Source organism: Notamacropus eugenii, chromosome 4, assembly GCF_028372415.1.
Source record: "Notamacropus eugenii isolate mMacEug1 chromosome 4, mMacEug1.pri_v2, whole genome shotgun sequence".
Taxonomy (NCBI): Eukaryota; Metazoa; Chordata; class Mammalia; order Diprotodontia; family Macropodidae; genus Notamacropus; species Notamacropus eugenii.
In genome coordinates, this window is record NC_092875.1 from 440,024,635 (window position 1) to 440,042,248 (window position 17,614).

Consider the following 17,614-nt stretch of genomic DNA (forward strand, 5'->3'; position numbering starts at 1 on the left):
ATCCATCATAGTAACAAAGAAATCTATACAAAATAGGTTTTGTATGTTTGTCCTTCCTTGCCAAAGAAGACCATGCCATCAGAGAAATAATGATATGACTTGCACTTGACTTTGTTTTGAGTGAGGGAGGGCTGTGTAGGTCACCAACCTCACTTGTCCTCCAGAGACATCTGAATCCAGTGACCAGATATTCATCGGGATGACTGGAGATGACCCAGGATGAAGCAGTTGGGGTTAAGTGACTTGCCCAAGGTCACACAACTAGTGAGTGTCAAGTGTCTGATATGAAATTTGAACTCAGGTCCTCCTGACTCCTGAACTGGTGCTCTATCCACTGTGCCACCTAGCTGCCCTACACATAATAACAACACAGAGAACAATACCATCCCCTAGTCTCATGTTAGCCAGCTGTCCTTCCCAGTTCTGATTGCTCTCTAACTTCCTCTCAGCTCTACTCCAATTCTACCTCTTTCTGTTCTACCCTTCCTACTCATCCCTCCCATTCCATGTGACTTATACTCACATGACTCAAGCTTCCATGTGATTTAAGCAGATCATATGGTCCTATTAATAAATGGGAAAGATCTTCCTATTTAAATTACCATTACACTCGTTTTAAAAAATGTTTTCTCCTCCTGCCTTGAATCACTTGCACTCTATCAAGGTTGCATCCATCATCTCAACCCTGCTAACCTCTAATCTGGGTAACAGATTTGGCTTTTTCAACACCTTTTCAAAAGTAGATGATTGCAAATGGTTAAAGATCAAGAAAATCTACTGACTAGGTCCACCATAATTTTATGCTTTCTAAACTCAGCCAAGGCCTTCCATAGCAATACTTTTATCTATCTTTCATTGGTTCTATTTCACATACTCCCTGGCAGCTCTTCTAAACATTGCTCTCTTTTGTTAAAGCCCTCAACTCCACCTGCTCCCTCCACATTAAGCGAATGACCTACATGAGGTCACCTTACTATGAAGACTGAGGTCATAAGACGTGATCTCCCTCTGCTCTCTTCTTCCACATCTCTAACCTTCTCAAAGTCCTCACCGATCTTTTCTTCTCACAGATATCATAGAGTGAGCATTATGCTAGAGGTAGCTCTTCTATCTCTGCCTTTGATCCCATCTCCTTTCTGATATTTTGCAATCAATTATCCTGTCTCTCCAATGTTTAGAGTGCTGGTCTTGAATTCAGGAAGTCCCAAGTTCAAATCCTGCCTCAGATATTTATTAGCAGGAAGGTAGCTTAACCTCTCTTAGTCTCAGTTTCCTTATATGTTAAAATTAGGTAGGTTGTGAGGAACCAATGAGATATCATATGTAAAGTGCTTTGAAAACCTCAAAGTGGTATTAAATGCTGCTATTGTCATTATCTATTATCATCTTAACTTTCTTCTTCACTGCCTTCTTTCTATCTGCCTGCAAAAATGCTCAAGTCTCTCTTGTCTGTTAATAACAACAATAAAACCAGTACCAGAGACAGTCATGAGAGCCCCATGCCAAATCAAGCACTCTGATAACTGAAGGCAACCTGACTTTGATACCTACCTGAAGATGTCATGGACAGACCAAACGTTACCTGTGATGCTGGTCAGTGATCCAGGAAGGCAATTGATACCAAAATGTATAGTCACCTATAGTTCCTGCCCTATCTTTGGAGCAGGCCAAAGTTAACTACTTATATATGGATAAAATGGGCAGGCTTGAAGGGAGAAGAGAAATGATGCTTCCTGTTAGGAAAAGCATGACAGGTTTGGGCTTATGAGAATGAAAGGGAAGCTATTACCAAGGGAAAAGTAACAGGGGGAGGGGAGAAAAAACAATTATGCCTAAGGGAGTCCCTTCAACTCCAAATTTATTTGCCAATGTAGTTATTCTTATAGTGTCCTCCCAGTAAATATTTAGTTCACAGTGTTTTACTTGCTTGCATGCAAAGTTGTAAATGGGGAAAGAAAAAGATGAATTAATCAGAGGGTGGTTAAATATAACATATTACAACAAAGCTTCTTTATTGCAGATTCCAGTGTAATCACCATGCTAAAGTCAGAACTCTCAGCAAGAGCAAAAACCAACCTCTTAAGGAGACAATAGTTTTTTGGCAGGTCTGCAACTGACTCAATCTCTCCTTTGCAAGGATGTGTTTTCATTTTCCAGTCAGGTCTCTCAAATAGCCCCTAACACTGCCTTAAAATGCGTTTCTCTCTTTCCATCTCTTTGTGATAACCTCATTGTTACTGATACAATAATAATGGACAACCTTTTCTCTAAGCCAGTTTTTTGCTTGTTATTAAAGCACGAAACAGAGAACAACATGTCTGCGTTGCTGACAAATACCCAACCATCACTTTGGAGACTTGTCTGTCATGGTTGCTTTTGTTTCTTTCATAAATAAAGTGTCTGCATAGTTACAACAAAGCTTACCGTTCTTGTCTCTCCGCCTGAGGAAAAGGCAAGTCTTCTAGAGTTGATTAGACAAGTTCCAGAAGTGCATTAGACATGCAGTAAAATTCTGAAAAATTTCCCCAGATGTCTACAGCTCATGCAAATCGTAGGATCCCAAAGGAGCTTTTTACTCTTATAAAAATACCTGCAAAATGGACTCTTTGCTAAAGTTTGAGTATGCTGAGCATTGTCATTCCTACCTACTTAGGGTTTTCTCTCTCTCCTTAAATTACCTTGCATATTGTGAATGCAGAGGCAAAAGGACTGGATTTGGAGCTAGAGAACTTGGTTTCAAATCCATACACTGCCATTATGACCTGTGTCACTTTGGCCAAGTTTGTCCTCATCTCAAAATTTAAAGGGTTAGACTAGACAACCTCTAAATCTGTGATTTAATTCTCAAGAGGCAGCATAGTATAGTGATAGAGTACTGAATTGGACTCAACAAGACACAGTTTCAGCTCCTGCCTCAGATATTTATTTACTGTGTGATACTGGGAAAGTATTGGATCTCTCTGTGTTTCAGTTCCCTTATCTGTGAAGTAGGAGGGTTGGACTTGATGGCTTCTAAGTTCCCCTCTTGCTTTAAATCTATGATTTTGTGATCTGTGCACACATTGTATACCCTTAGAAATTTTGTCTTTATATCCCTAGCATCTAGCACAGTCTCAAGGTTCCCTCTCTTTCTCCAATCAGGGATTCCAGCTCATCCAACAGAGATTACAACTCAAGCCATAACTGGGAGTCCAGTAACTCCTTGTTACTCCAGTAACTCTTAAGTCCTCATTCTTATTTGTAAAACCCAACTCCTTCTGCAACCACAGATTCACTTAAAGGATATGGGATTGCTATTCCTTCTTTCTACTGGATCTTGGCTTCTTCCCTAGACTAAAGAGGCCCAGCTACCATGACCAAGTCTGTAGAGAACTGAAATTTCATTCCCACCTTACTGTGCTTCCTAAATGCTCAGTTTTAGGGATAGGCATCCCTGTGGCCTCCTACCAGTCCAAAGCATAGCAAAGCACCCCAATCATATCACAATTTGGTTTCATTGGGCACTAAGTGGTACTGGGAAAATAATCCAAGCTTCTCACTGATAAATATTTGTAACCAACTTCCATCTCAAGGGAAATTTTATTTTCAACATCCTTTACAATAGGTATGTTCAGTTTGGGATAGAATGGGGAAAGAGATCAAAGGCTAGTTATATAGTGTCAACTTGAGTCTGGAAGAAATCAAAGCCAAAAATACTCACTGTAACTAAGCAGGGTCACATAAACATACCCCACTTGGCACATGGACATGCAGAGCCTTCTAGAAGTCGCCAGTTAGCAATGTAGATAAGCCATTCATTGGTTTTGGATGAAAAAGATGTGAATTCCTTTCCCAGATACCTAAGTAGTTCCATGACCTGGGGCAAGTCATCAACTTCTCTGATCCTCAGTTTCCTTGTCTAAAAAATAAGGATAATAACAACATCTACCTCCCAAAATTATTAAGGAATCCAATGGGATATAATACATAAATTACTTTGCAAACCTGATAATGCCATAGATATTAGTATTATTGTCAACATCATGATCATTATCATTTCAAGTTCTTGTGACTTCTGAAGGTCTAATAAGGTTTGTACTGTGAAGATATTAAGCAGGCCAGAGAACCATAAACTGACTGAATCATTTTAAGTAAAATAGGGTCACAGAAAATTTACAACTAAAAGAGCATCTAATCTAATTCCCTCATTTCAGAAATGTGGAAACTGAGGACTATAGAGAGGAACTGATTTATTATACAAGATCATAGATATAATAATAACTCACATTTAGAAAGTATATTAAGGTTTGCAAAATGCTTAACTCACAACTTTATGAGGATGATACTGACAAACATTAACAAAGATAACAAACATTATTCTCCTCATTGATTCTAAATCCAGCGCTTCTTTTGTTCACTACAACCCAATGCTTCTCATATGGACTACTTATAGATTTTTCCCTACAAATTTACTTAGACCAATTTACCTAGATATTCTAACTTTCATACATAAATATTTTAGATTGTGAAACCTTGCAAATATCTTGCATTCTAAGTGTTCTTCTGATGTACTCACTCAACAACTGGAAACACAGAATAAATAAGCATTCTGGATGTGCAACAAAATAGATACGCCTGAAATGTGTATGACTTGGATGAGTCCAAATACATTTGTGTTCAAATGGTATGAAAATACCATTCCATCCCCTCTCAGAGCCATATTTTATGTTCTGTAGAATATTACACCTATCAATCTCTTGGTCCTTTCCCATACTGCCATGTGAATACAGCTAGACTCAGTTAAGGAGTTGTTTCTTGCCATTGCCTTTCAAAATTGTTCCAGTTCTTGGTAATTCCCTCTCATCTCTTTCATCCACAAGAAGCAACTAGATGGTTCAGTGGATGGAGTGATGGGCCTGGAGTTGAAGACAAAGCCCTCTTAGCTGTGTGACTCTGAGCAAGTCATTCGATACTGCCTGCCTCAGTTTCCTCAACTGTAAAATGGGAATCATAGCACCTGTTTTCTGGGGCTGCTGCAAAGACCAAATGAGATAATACTGGCATAAAGTGGGCACTTAACAAATTATTTTTTCCTTTCCTCCAAAGAGTTTGTGTTTGATTCTTTAACCTTAGAGGTAATGAAGAGAACATTCCACAGGAATTTAGAAGAACCAGATTATGGTCTGAGCCCTTTTACTAACTAGCAGTGTGATCTTGAACAAGACATCTTACTGCTCTACACTAAAATTATTTTATTTGTAAAATGAGTAGATTGCACTGATAAAGAGCTTCTTGACCCTTTTTTGTGCCATGGACTCTGCAGCTAGGTAAAACTTGTAGACACCTTCTTAGAATAAGGTTTTTAAATGTATAAAGTAAAAGACCCAAGATTACAAAGAAAACCAGTTCTATCGAAATACAGTTGTTTCATACATGTATTTTTTAAATTTAAAAAAACTTGGGTTAAGAACTTCCAGCACTGGATGACCTCTTAAGATTCATTCGGCTGAAAAGTTATATTGGTATGCAACCATAGAATGGAAAAGAAAAGAAAAAAATCTTTTTGCTCCTTTCTCTGAAGGATTATTTGCCCAACTTGACTGAGAAGGAAAGTTGCCCAAAGACACACGTTGGCCCTTAAAGCCCTGTTTTGACTTCTCAAGGGCAATACAGTCCCAAATAGCTGCAGATGGTGGGAGGGAAGATGAGCCGTCTAAAATGATAGATGTGACTTGATAGCAAACTGCAGAAACAGCTGGCCTCTTAACACAATGACACAGAAGAGCAACAAATCTCCCTTTGAATCACCACCAAAAGGAGCTACTTTGGTGTTTCTGTAATTCCTCAGCTGCCTACAGGACCTTTCAGTTAGGAGATCACCCAATGTTATCAAACATAATCTGCAGTTCCACCATTGAGTTTTTAATTTTCCCCAAAACCTGAGGGTTCAAACCTCCACTTTTCAAGCAACCTAAGCTTGAGGTCATCCCAAGTGCCATATTCTCTAATCTACCTCTCTTGGGATTGCATTCTGCCAAGTAGGAATTCAGCAGTTTCCCAGTTTGCTGAATTTGGAATGGCTGTATATTGATAGCAGCATCTAGATATACATCTCTCTAATCTGATCAGAGCACTCATTTCTTCTCATGGAAGCAAACAATAGCAATTCCAACCCCTTAAACACGCCTTCCTTCCCTAGTGTTCTTCACTGCTCACCATCTTAAAATAGCCTCCAAGAAAGCATGTGATATGAGGAGAAGATGGTTCTGAGGTTTTAGTTCGAAAACCAGTGCCTTTTCATCTGTCATCTTTGCCCTTTGCCTCAGAGAAGAGTTCAATGGCACAGATGGTAAAGCTTGGCTTTGGCTGTGAATTAACTTCAGAAAGCACCTTCTTCTACCAGCTTGCCATTTGTAGCAGCCTTTTAGAGGCATAGATCATAGGAGTCTTAGAAGTTTTATCTCTCTCAGATTGCTAAAAAGGTAGTTTAGCTCATTAGTGACTACCCAGATATCCATAGGGAATTTTAGCTAGGTATTGAAACGTGAATCTGTCCCATAATTTGGGATGAATTATTTTAAATATTTAAAGGTAAGTCACTATCACAGATGCTTTATGGTGTAATGAGACCTTAGCACTACCTGATTAAATGCGCCAGTAAATCAACATTATTGAAAAGCAAAGGAATGATGTGAATTACTTTTCAAATTGCTCTGAGAATTTCCATTTGCCCATGCTATAGCAAAATGGGAATGAATGAAAAACATTCATTGAACTCTTACTATGGGCCAAGCACTGGGCTAAATTCTAGAGATAAAAACACAAAAGTAAGACAGTCTCTGCCCTCAAGGAGATTCTTTTTCTAATGGGGGAGACAACATATTTAGGAGATTGTTACTTTGTAAGATCATTTTAAGTTTAAAAGATCAGAGGAATTTTCACTATTCATACTGAAGTTACATAAGATTATAGGAGAAGTGGTGGAAGTGGAGCAAAGAGGAAGTCAATCAACACATCCTTTCAAAGAAGCAACGATAGTTTTAATTATAATTCCTGGAGCAAAAGGTGAAAAATTAAGATTTTAAACAGGGAAGGGCAGGTGGCAAGGATATGGCTGGGAGCATAGGAAGCATTGGCTGAGAACTGGAACTGAGCAGATGTAGCAGACCATGTGTGATTTGACTGGTTTTCTGATCAGGACAGCAAGACCCCCAAATGAAGGGATTAATTAACACAGGGCTTTGTCTTAGATCACCTAGTATTCTGGAGGTAGCTGCATTAAGATGGATGGCAAGTAGACAAAGAGATGTGAATCTTTGGACAAAGCTTTCTCTAATAGTATGCGCTAGTATATGAAGGGATTGGTTTCTTTGCTCTTTGTGTTGTCTAATTATCAGGTGCCCGCTTATAATCCATTAGAATGGCACACATTCATATATTATCCATGCAATCTCATCATCCAAAGCTGGGTCATTCAGAATATTGTTACTGTAGCTAGATTGGAAATAGCCAATTAGGAGAGAGATGAGGAAGAGTAAGCATGACGGAAAAAGGCACCTGTGCATAAGTTGCAGTTTTATTATATTCTCCTTCTTGTACTTTTTCTCTACTAGACCCTAAGCATCTTGATATCTGAGAGTGACATGGTTTTCAACTTACTTTTGCACACCTAACAGCTTCAAAGACAATGCTAGGCATAGGACTGCGTAGAGTGATGATTGTAGAATGAAATGCTCCTGAATAAAAGTATGGTGTTGGGAGAGAGCAGGAGAATCATCTTGTTTTCTCTTAGTGTCCCCTCCAATGTTGCCTCTGATCCTTCCCTCCAAGCCAAACCAGTTTAGTTTGGTTTAGTTCAGTCAAAGGGCCCTTACTGTTACAATGCCCTAACTATTTAGTCTTTACTCCTCTCTCTTCTATGGAGTGGAATCAATTATGATCCCAACCCCTTCTGGATCCACTGGTCTTATTTTAGAATAATTGGAGAAGAAAAAGGGGGAAAGGCAGTTGTCTATTAGAAAAATGTGTAAGGGAATGTGTGAAGGAAAGAAAAAAGCCAAGGCAAAGTCTATGAGGAAAAGAGGATTGCATAGTTCTACACTACCATCTCAGAGTTGAAAGAGACCTTCAAGACCATCTAGTCCAACCCATACTTAAGTTTGAATACCCCCAACAGCAAATCCAAAGTTTAGACTCCTCCAAAGATTTCTACTGAGGAGAACTCTCTACTTTGTAGGGCACATCGTTTTTCACTTTTTATTGCTGTTACAGTTAATAAGTTCTCCTTTGTGTCAAGCCAAAATCCATCTCCCTGAAATTCTGTTGTTTCTAGTTCTGTTATCTGTTCTTTTGTTGATTAGGCCAAGAAAAACCAGTCAATGTCTTTTCCACGGGCTGACTTTTAAATGCTTGAAGTTATCACGCTACTCCAGATGATCTTTTCTCTAGGATATATACTTCCAGTTCATTTAAGTGAGACAGCATGGTATGGTAGAGAAGTTGGGTTTGGAGTAAAAACCTGAGTTTAAATCCTACCTCTGAAACTTACAAAATGCACAATCTATGCCAGTCATTTAACCCTCCTAGGTCTTGATTTCCTTATCTATGAAATGAAAGTATTGGCTAAATGACCTCTATGGTCTTTTCCAGGTCTAAATTTATGATTTTTCTGAGTTATGGTCTCTTGCTCCCTGGTTATTCTGATTACCTGCCTTTGAACACATTATGACATACCAAGAGGTTCATCAACATTTGACAAACTAATGCTGTCAATTAAGATATGAATAGTCAGAGAGGAGGAGGGTGTCACTATTACATCTACTATTCTGCAAAAAGTACTACCATGAAGGCTTCCTGAGATTGCATTAGGTTGTTTTGTTTGTTTGTGCTGTATCTCACCTTTACCATCTTTGTCCTGCACTTGGACTGTTGATTATTTGTACCTACCAAGACTTTTTATAGCCTAATTCTATCACCACATGTATTAGATGTATCTGTTAGCTTCATATTATACACATACACATAGCATCTAATTATGTATCTATGTAGTTCCTAAAAAATGTTGAATGGAACAATGTCAAGAGAGATCTCCTTCTAGGGTCATAATTATTCATTACCAATAATTCTTTGGGATCATTCATTCAGACAGTTCTGAATGTAACAAAATATATGATTTTTTAGCCTATATTTTTGTCATCTTATTCTCAAGAATATGAGACATTCTGTCAAATGTCTTGCTAAAATACAGGAATATGTTGTCAACATACTCCCATCTAATGACTCAGATGAAAGAAGAAAGGTAATTAGCTTGATACAAGCCTCTTCTGTCTAAATGATCACCATTTCCCTTGCTTTTTAAATGCTCACAAATCATCTCCTTAACAATGTACCCTGCATTATTCCCAAGAATATAAATCCAGATCTTTGTCATATTCTTTGAAGAATCCATCTTCTTCCCATTTTAGAAAACAGGACAGTATTTTCTTGCTTCTAGTTCAATAGCACATTTCTAATTCTCTAAGGTTTTTCAATGATCACTGACAATAGCTCAGGTTCCATAAATAATTTCAGTATCCTGGGGTGTAGTTAATTTGGCCTAATGACTTGAATTCATTGAGGGAAGCTTAGTGTTTTCTTTCCATCTCCTTATTTATCTCAGGTTTCAATTCCCTGTTAATTTTTTTTATCTATCTTTCTTATGTTGGGAGATTGGAATATTACAGAGCTGGGAAGCTTACTATGGGTATAGATGGGTTTGTTTGTGGGATAAAAGAAACATTAATTTATGACAGTTACCACTGCAGAAGCATTGACAAAGGACCATTTTGTTTGCTTCTGGTTCTTATAGACTATAGTTTCTATTAATATATTTAAGGGACCTGAAATGTAGAAAGCATTAATTTGTAGTGGACCCAGTGAATATGATAATATCACTTCTTCCAACAGTATCAGAGTAAAAACAATGCCATATAAAAACAGAAAAGACAGATAGTGGGGATTGACCTGAGTTTAGTAATTACTAAGAAGGAATTATCAGAATTACAAGGGCGAAAGGGTTTCAAGTGTGGAGCAAAGAACCATGTTGAAAATTTATTACATGGTCAAGAAAGCCAAGGGAAAGAAGCAAGTCCAGAATAATGGGAACAGAATGAGAGAACAGGGGGATATCATGGGATGGGAGGTTATGTGAAGAGTAATAATCAGATTCATGTGGAGTAATTAAAGGAATGGAGAAGTGGAAAGACAGTACACTAATAGAGAAGGAGAGCTTAGGACCTTGAAGCCAATAGTTTTAGGTTATAGTGAAATATAACATCTGAGGTGTGACAGATCCTGTGAGGAGCTAAGGTAAATTAAAGATTGAACTCATGAGAAAATGAGGAAGTTGAAGAAACAGTGCTAGCAAAATTTTCTGTGTTTATACTGAAGTCACATAAGATAACAGAGGAAGTGGTGGAAGAAAAGGGGGAAGTGGATGATCAGGTGCTGAAATCACCAAGAAAGGAGACTTAGATAAAAGTAGATAGGTAACAGCAATAATTCCCTAGATAGGATATTACCATCAAATAGCATAGTCTTTAAAATCAGAAAGGCTGTTGAATAATAGTGGAAAATGAAGGGTCTAGAAATGGCAGTGACAAGAAAGAAATAGACCAGTTCCTCCTCTGGTTCTCATAATTCAGAGAGTACAAGAAAAGTGTCAAACATTAGAGAGGGTTATATAGGGTATAGTGGGTTCAGAAGAAAATAAGATTTCAGTGGAATGAGTAGGAGAGAAAGACTATGAGGCTGACAAAGAAATAAGGGGCTCATTATTCTCATGTGGTAGTTCTGGAGGAAATCACTTAAATAAAGTTTAAGTATAGCTCATGTCTAGGGTCTCTACTAAAAAAGAATTAACAGTATCTCCTCTAGGGAAAAAATATGTTCACTATAGAAAGTAGATTGCAAGTATAAGGATTCTATTTACTTTTGGCCCCATGAAAGAAATGCTTAAAGTACAAAAGACACATAAGCAGACATTGGTAAATATTTGTAACATGGGAAAGTAACTGTTCACTTTTATTATACTTTCCCAAGAGCTAAAGAAAACTTGATAGGAACTACTCACTAGGTATTTTATATTAATTCTATCTGTACGGTCTGAAAAACTCACATGTTCAGATTTTCTGGCCAGTTTCTAGCTATAAAATCTTCTAGGGGGTAATGACATTATTCTCTGAGAAGTTGTAGAAAGCACCTCCTGCTAGGCAACCATATCCTGACCTGTGGAACTCATTAGGTTCATTTTTTGGATCATTTTTCAATGACTTGAACTCAGAAAAAGGAACACTAAAAGGAAGAAGCAGTCAGGGATTTAAGGTCTTGTCTCATGTTCTCCCATGTAAGTACGTGATGCTTGGAAGAGGGAAGAAGCATAGCGAAATCTCTTTCCCCTTGCTAGAAGGCCAAGGGAGAGCTATTTTCCAAACAAGATTGGACCCTAAGACACCAGAAGTACTTTCTCCTCATTCATCCTGAACCATTCACCAGTCATCTCTGACAGAACCCAGTTATAGAGACAGACACGGTTCAACTAGAGGGGTATATCCTTTAGCAAGGGCATGTATATGACCTTCCCCATGAACCAAAGGTTTCATGTGTAGCTCCATGGAGGGAAGGGGTGCATCAACCTCACAGACTGGGGAATTTCCCTAATCACTCCTGTTACATGACACTTTAAATCAGCCAAAGGAAAATGGGAAGAATTAATGGACAGGTGAACACATATGGGCAAAATTAAGGGCCCTGATTTTGGGAAGGGCCCTGGGTTTGGTGCTGGGACAGATATAAATATTAGATAACAACTAGTTTTTAATCTGCATTAGTATTTCAGGCAAATGGAGAATAAAAGATAAGCATAGATAACCACAGTATATACCATTATGTGATAAATGCACTGGGAAGTTGTATCACAAAATGCAATCTCAGAACTGAGAGACTGGTACTGATTCAGGGATTAAGAAAAGGACTCACAGAGTATGGATTTTAAAGGAGAAGTAACAAAGGAAAGAGGTGAATAGACAAGGAGAGGTGTGAAAAGAGGCATAAAAGCAGAAGAACGCATGGCCTATTCACAAACTAGAAAGCAAACGAGTCTCTCATAATACCATAAGATGGGAAAGGGAAGGTTTCATCAAGTAGAAATGTTTGAATTTTACTATTGTAGACAACAAGTTGCTACTGAAGATGGTTGAGCTAGCATGATTAACTATGCATAAGAAAGACAATTTTGATAGCAGTATGAAGGATGAAATAAGGAGAAAGACAGCAAAGATGGGAAAAATATCCAACAACTCTTGTAATAGTCTAGGTGTGAACGCTGTAATGAAAGCCTGTTGTAAGGTGGTCACTACAGGGTAACTAGAGAAAATTTGACAGAGTGAAGAGCATATGGAAGGATGGAAAGAATAGGACTTGATAACCAATTGAATATGTGAAGTGAGGAAGAAGGAAGAAGAAAATGATAATCCCAAGATTTCAAACATGAGAGACTGGATAAATAGTGGTGCCACTGGCAGCAATGGTGACATTGGTAGGAGAAGCAAGTTTAAGAGGAAAGATAAAACGTTCCAGTTCTTGAAATGCTAATTTGAGATGTCAGTGGGGTCTCCAGTTAGAGATACCCTATAAGCACTTGGAGATGTTGGTCTAGTATTAAGAAGAGAGGGCTAGACATACAAATTTTGGAATCATCTACACACAAGTGTGTTAAAAGCATGGAACTGAGTGAGATTTTCAAGGGATAGGGTTAGAAGAGAAGAGAGTTAAGGCCAGAGTATCATGGTAGGCACATTAAAAAGCTGGCAAACGGGTAAGTAGCAGTAACACAGAAACATAAGGAAGCCCCAAAAACATAGGAAGAAAATAAAGAAAGCATGGTGATCTGAAACCAAGGTAATAATTAACATAATTGTGTTAAAGAAAGCTAAACATGAGTGGTGGAGCCAAGATGGCAGAGTGAAAGCAGGGATGCATCTGAGCTCTCTAACAAATTCCTTCAGATATTTCTAAAAAGTGAATCCAAACAAATTTGAGAGTAGCAGAATCCACTGTTAGGCAGATTTCTAGCCAAAGAGAATCCGGAAGATGAATGGGAAGGATGTGTTGCACCTGAGTGGGAGAGAGCAGAGTATGCAGGTCTACACCTGACCATAGCAGACCAGGAGCCAGCCCTGGTAGACTGAATCACCAGCACAGTGATGATTCCCAAACCCCTCAGCACAGGACGGGATTCTGGCAGAGCTGGTGCGAGGGCCCTCAGCAGCTGTAGCAGCTACTCCTGGGGCTATCAGCCCACAGATTAAATATTGCCATAAGTGCTCTCATCCTCCCTTATTGACCTTGAAACACCCAGAGAATATTACCCCAGGAAACATCATGGAACAGTGGAGCCAGCAGAAGGGGTACAGTAGTCTTCTAGCTCCAGAGGCTAGGGAGATCACAGGGAAGGGTCCTTCCTGCTGAGCTAAAGGGGTTCAGGTCAGGCCTGGAGGCATCCAGCAAGTCCCACCTCAACAGACCAGCAGAGATCCTGCGCCCCAGGGAGAGTGAAGCCAGCAAGCACCAACACCAGGACCTCAGGCATACCTGCACACAACCAGGGGAATGACAGAAACAACCATGGACTTCCAGACCTTCCTGATGAAAAGGTAAGAGCTCAATGGAAAATTTGATCTTCAAACACAAGACTCAAGAGAGATATAAAAAGGTAGACAGGGGCGAAACCTTGTTACTCAATAAAGGCAAACTCTGCACATCACTGTGTGGAAGGATGATACTTGTTAATCTTGAGAATGCTATATTTATTGTGATATTTGAAAGAGAGATATACAGAAGGAGGGCATGGGTATAAATTAATAGATATGATAATAAAAAGCTAATTAAGGGGTGCAAAGGGATTGTAATGGAAGAAGAGGAAAGGAAGAGGCAGGAAAGGGTAAATTACATCACATGGAGATTCACAAAAACATATTACAGTAGAGGGAAAGAAGAGAGGGAGATGACATTGTATAAAAGGATATAAACAGGCAATTTTCAGAGGAAGAAATTTAAAGCTATCTCTGGTCATATAAAAAATGCTCTAAATCACTATTGATTAGAGAGATGCAAATCAAAACAACCCTGAGATACCATATCACACCTATCAGATTGGCTAACATGACAGAACAGGAAGATGATAAATGTTCGAGATGTGGGAGAGTTGGAACACTAATTCCTTATTGGTGGAGCTGTGAGATGATCTAATCATTCTGGGGAGCAATTTGGAACTACTGCCAAAGTATATGAGGACTTATTTTGATAGACTTAGCCCTTCTCAGCAATGCAAGGACCTAAAACATTTCCAAAGGACTCATGATGCAAAGTGTCATCCATATCCAGAGAAAGAACTGTAGTCAGAATACAGACTGAAGCAGACTGTTTTCTTTTTTGTTATGTTTCATTATGTTTTGTTTTGTTTTCCCATGATTTCTCCCATTTGTTACAACTTTTCTATGCAACATGACTAGTGTGTAGATGTATTTAATAGGAATATATGTGTAGAGACCACATAAGATTGCATGCCATTTTGGGGAGGGAGGGGGAAAGGAGGAGGAGAAAAGTAAAACTTAAGGAAGTACATGTTGAAAACTGAAAACAAATAAATTAATACATTGGGAGGAGTTAAAAGATAGTTAAACATGCCTAATGGAAGCAAAAGATGTGTCTTGGGGTGAATGAGTAAGAAGTATGGGCCATATCATGGAGGGTTTTGAGAATCAGGTGGGCCAGATATCAGAGCCCATGCCTGTGATCCCTGATATTGAGGAAGGCTGAGGCTAGTGGATCACTTGACCTCAGGCATTCTGAGCTGCAATAAACTAAGTTATAACTACATCTAACACCAAAAGATTGAGTCCCCAGAGTTAAGGGACTGCCACACTCTCTAAAGTGGGGCGGGTTGGCCCCAGTCAAGAATGGAGCAGGTCAAACTTTCACGCCAATCAATACAGGGCTAAGGTTAGATGGAGGCTACTGTACTTTCAGCTGGGTAAGACAGGGAGACCTAATCTCCAAAAAAAAAATAAGTCAAGGAGAGAAATTTGGACTTGATGTGGTTGGCCGCAGGGAACCATTACAAGATCTGGAACAGGAGTAAAGAGGCTTATAACCAAAGGACTACACTACCTAGAAAGCATAGGTATGAATTCACGCACATACAGGCTTCCCCTTTTATGTCGCATGACAGACATATGCCCCACATACACAAAGCTATAACTAACAAACATCTGCATCTGAGGCCAATGGTATGGGTGCAGGGGCAAAGGAATCTTCACTGGCTTGTAGCCCCAGAGGAGGAAGTACATTCTGAAACAATAGTTGCTTAGTCAAGTAGCATTTATTTAGCACCTGTCATGTGGTAGGCTCTATTATTTCTAAGTTGCTAGAGGGAGAAGGAAGTATTCCCTGCATGGGGCCACTTCCCCTATGGTGGCAGCTGGGCTAAGGAGAGAGTGCTGTCAGGGACAGATGTCAGCACCCCTTGTATTTTTAACCCAATTTTCATTCCCTAAATATACTTCTCTGTATACACACTCCCAACACACATGGCTACCAGACTACTGCCTTCTAGTCCTTAGGGCCCCCTCTCTCTGATTGGGATCGTGATCCTGAGAGTAGATGGCCAAAGATTTTAAACCACAAATAAACAAGCAGAGAAGAGAAGAAAAAAGAAGAGCATTATTATACTCTAATATATAATATAATATGACATGACATGACATGATATATATTATATATTAAGTATCACTTAAGAGTATTATTGATTGGGGCTAAGAGGAGGTAGTTCAAGCACTCCTTGCCTCCTGTTTATTTGGGTTTGTTAAAGACTAGTTGGAAACCAACATTTAATGGGCTGTAGAATGGTAAGAAGCATTGCAGTGAAGAAAACACCATTGTGGAATAAAGCAAAGATAATAGTGACTTATTCTAATCCTCTCATTAAATATATGATATAATAAAAAGAGAGAGAAAGAGACTGCTTCCCTTCTTATGTTTCTCAATGAGTAAAAACAAACAAAAAAGGTCTCATTGCAACTGGGTAAGAGAAAAAACACAGAAGGCATTTTATGCAAATTTACCTTCTTGAAATTATTGTACTTATATTCACTCATAAAAGTGTGTGCCCAGCATCTTATTGTTATTGCTGCCTTGTAAATAAGCTGGCACCCAAATAGCCCAAATGCCTAAAACATTGTGGCAGGCTGCTTGTCAGTAGGAGACCAGTAAAGGTTTTGGCAACCGTCCCATATCTCAATGTGATTACTAGAGATCTTGGGTTTACTTTTAAATAAAGAGCAAGTGAAATCATTCTGTAAAAGTTCCTTAGATGCTACCCCTGAATTATGTCACTGAGGAAAGGGGCAAGGATGTGTAGAGGGTAGATAGGTCATTTTCCCCATTTTCTACGCTTCTTTCACATAGAGCAGGAGATAGAGTGATAGACATGAAGGAAGATCCTACTTTGAATCCTGCCTTGGACAATTATTAGCTGTGTCACTGAGCAAGGCAATTAACCTCTCTGAGCCTCAGTTCCTCAACTATAAAATGAAAATGTGGGGCCAGGTAGCCTCTGTGATCCCTTTCAGCTTTTAATATATGTTTCAAGTTTCTCTATTCTCAACTCCCTATGAGCTCAAAACCACCACCGGCCCTTGTGCAGCTGCAGATAAGACTCTCTCCTCTGTTTTGGGTAAAAACAGCTCAAGCAGGCAGTCTCTGAGCTAAGTCTGGTTGTCACTCTAGACCTGCCTCTATCACATCTCACTGTTCCTAGAAATCTCATACAGTTGAAAATCAGATTCAGATACGTTCTTTTACATGAACTTCATAACCACCATGTGACTTAGGCAAAAGTAGCTAGTGCAGGTGTCGCTATTACTATTTGACAATGAAGAAACTGAGATTGAGGTTAACAGATTTATCCAAGCTCAGCAGGTCAGTGATAGAGCCTCGAACTGGTATACAGATCTGCTGGTTTCTAGTGCTATGATCTTTTCTACCACATCATACTGGAAATAACAGAGTAGGTCCATAGAGATATCACTTCGCTCTTCTAGGACAGTAACCAGGAGCATCCAGCATATCTTGCAAGCCAAGGATCATAGAGAAAAAGAAAATGAGTGAGGAGTCATTTGAGAAGGACATTTCAGAAAGGCCTCTTTCCTTTCCACTACACCTTTGGATTTTCAATTTGAGTCAATTTCAGCTCTGCTATTTGATACCTATGTTGGGGAAAATTACCTAATCTTTAGATCTCCAAGTACCTCTTCTATAAAATGAGAGGGGTTGGTGTAAATCAGGAATTTTTAACCTGGTACTTACAGGTAAAGTCTGTAAACCTGGATGGGAAAAAATATATATCTCTATTACCACTAACCTTTGGTTTCCTTTGTAGCTCTTCTGTATTTTATTGTATGAATTTAAAATCATCCTACTGAGAAAGATTCCAGAGACTTCACCAGATTGCCAATGATGTTTATGACATGAAAAAGGTTAAGAAACCTTATATTAGATGGTCTCTAAGGTACTTTCAAACTCTGAATTCTATGTTCCA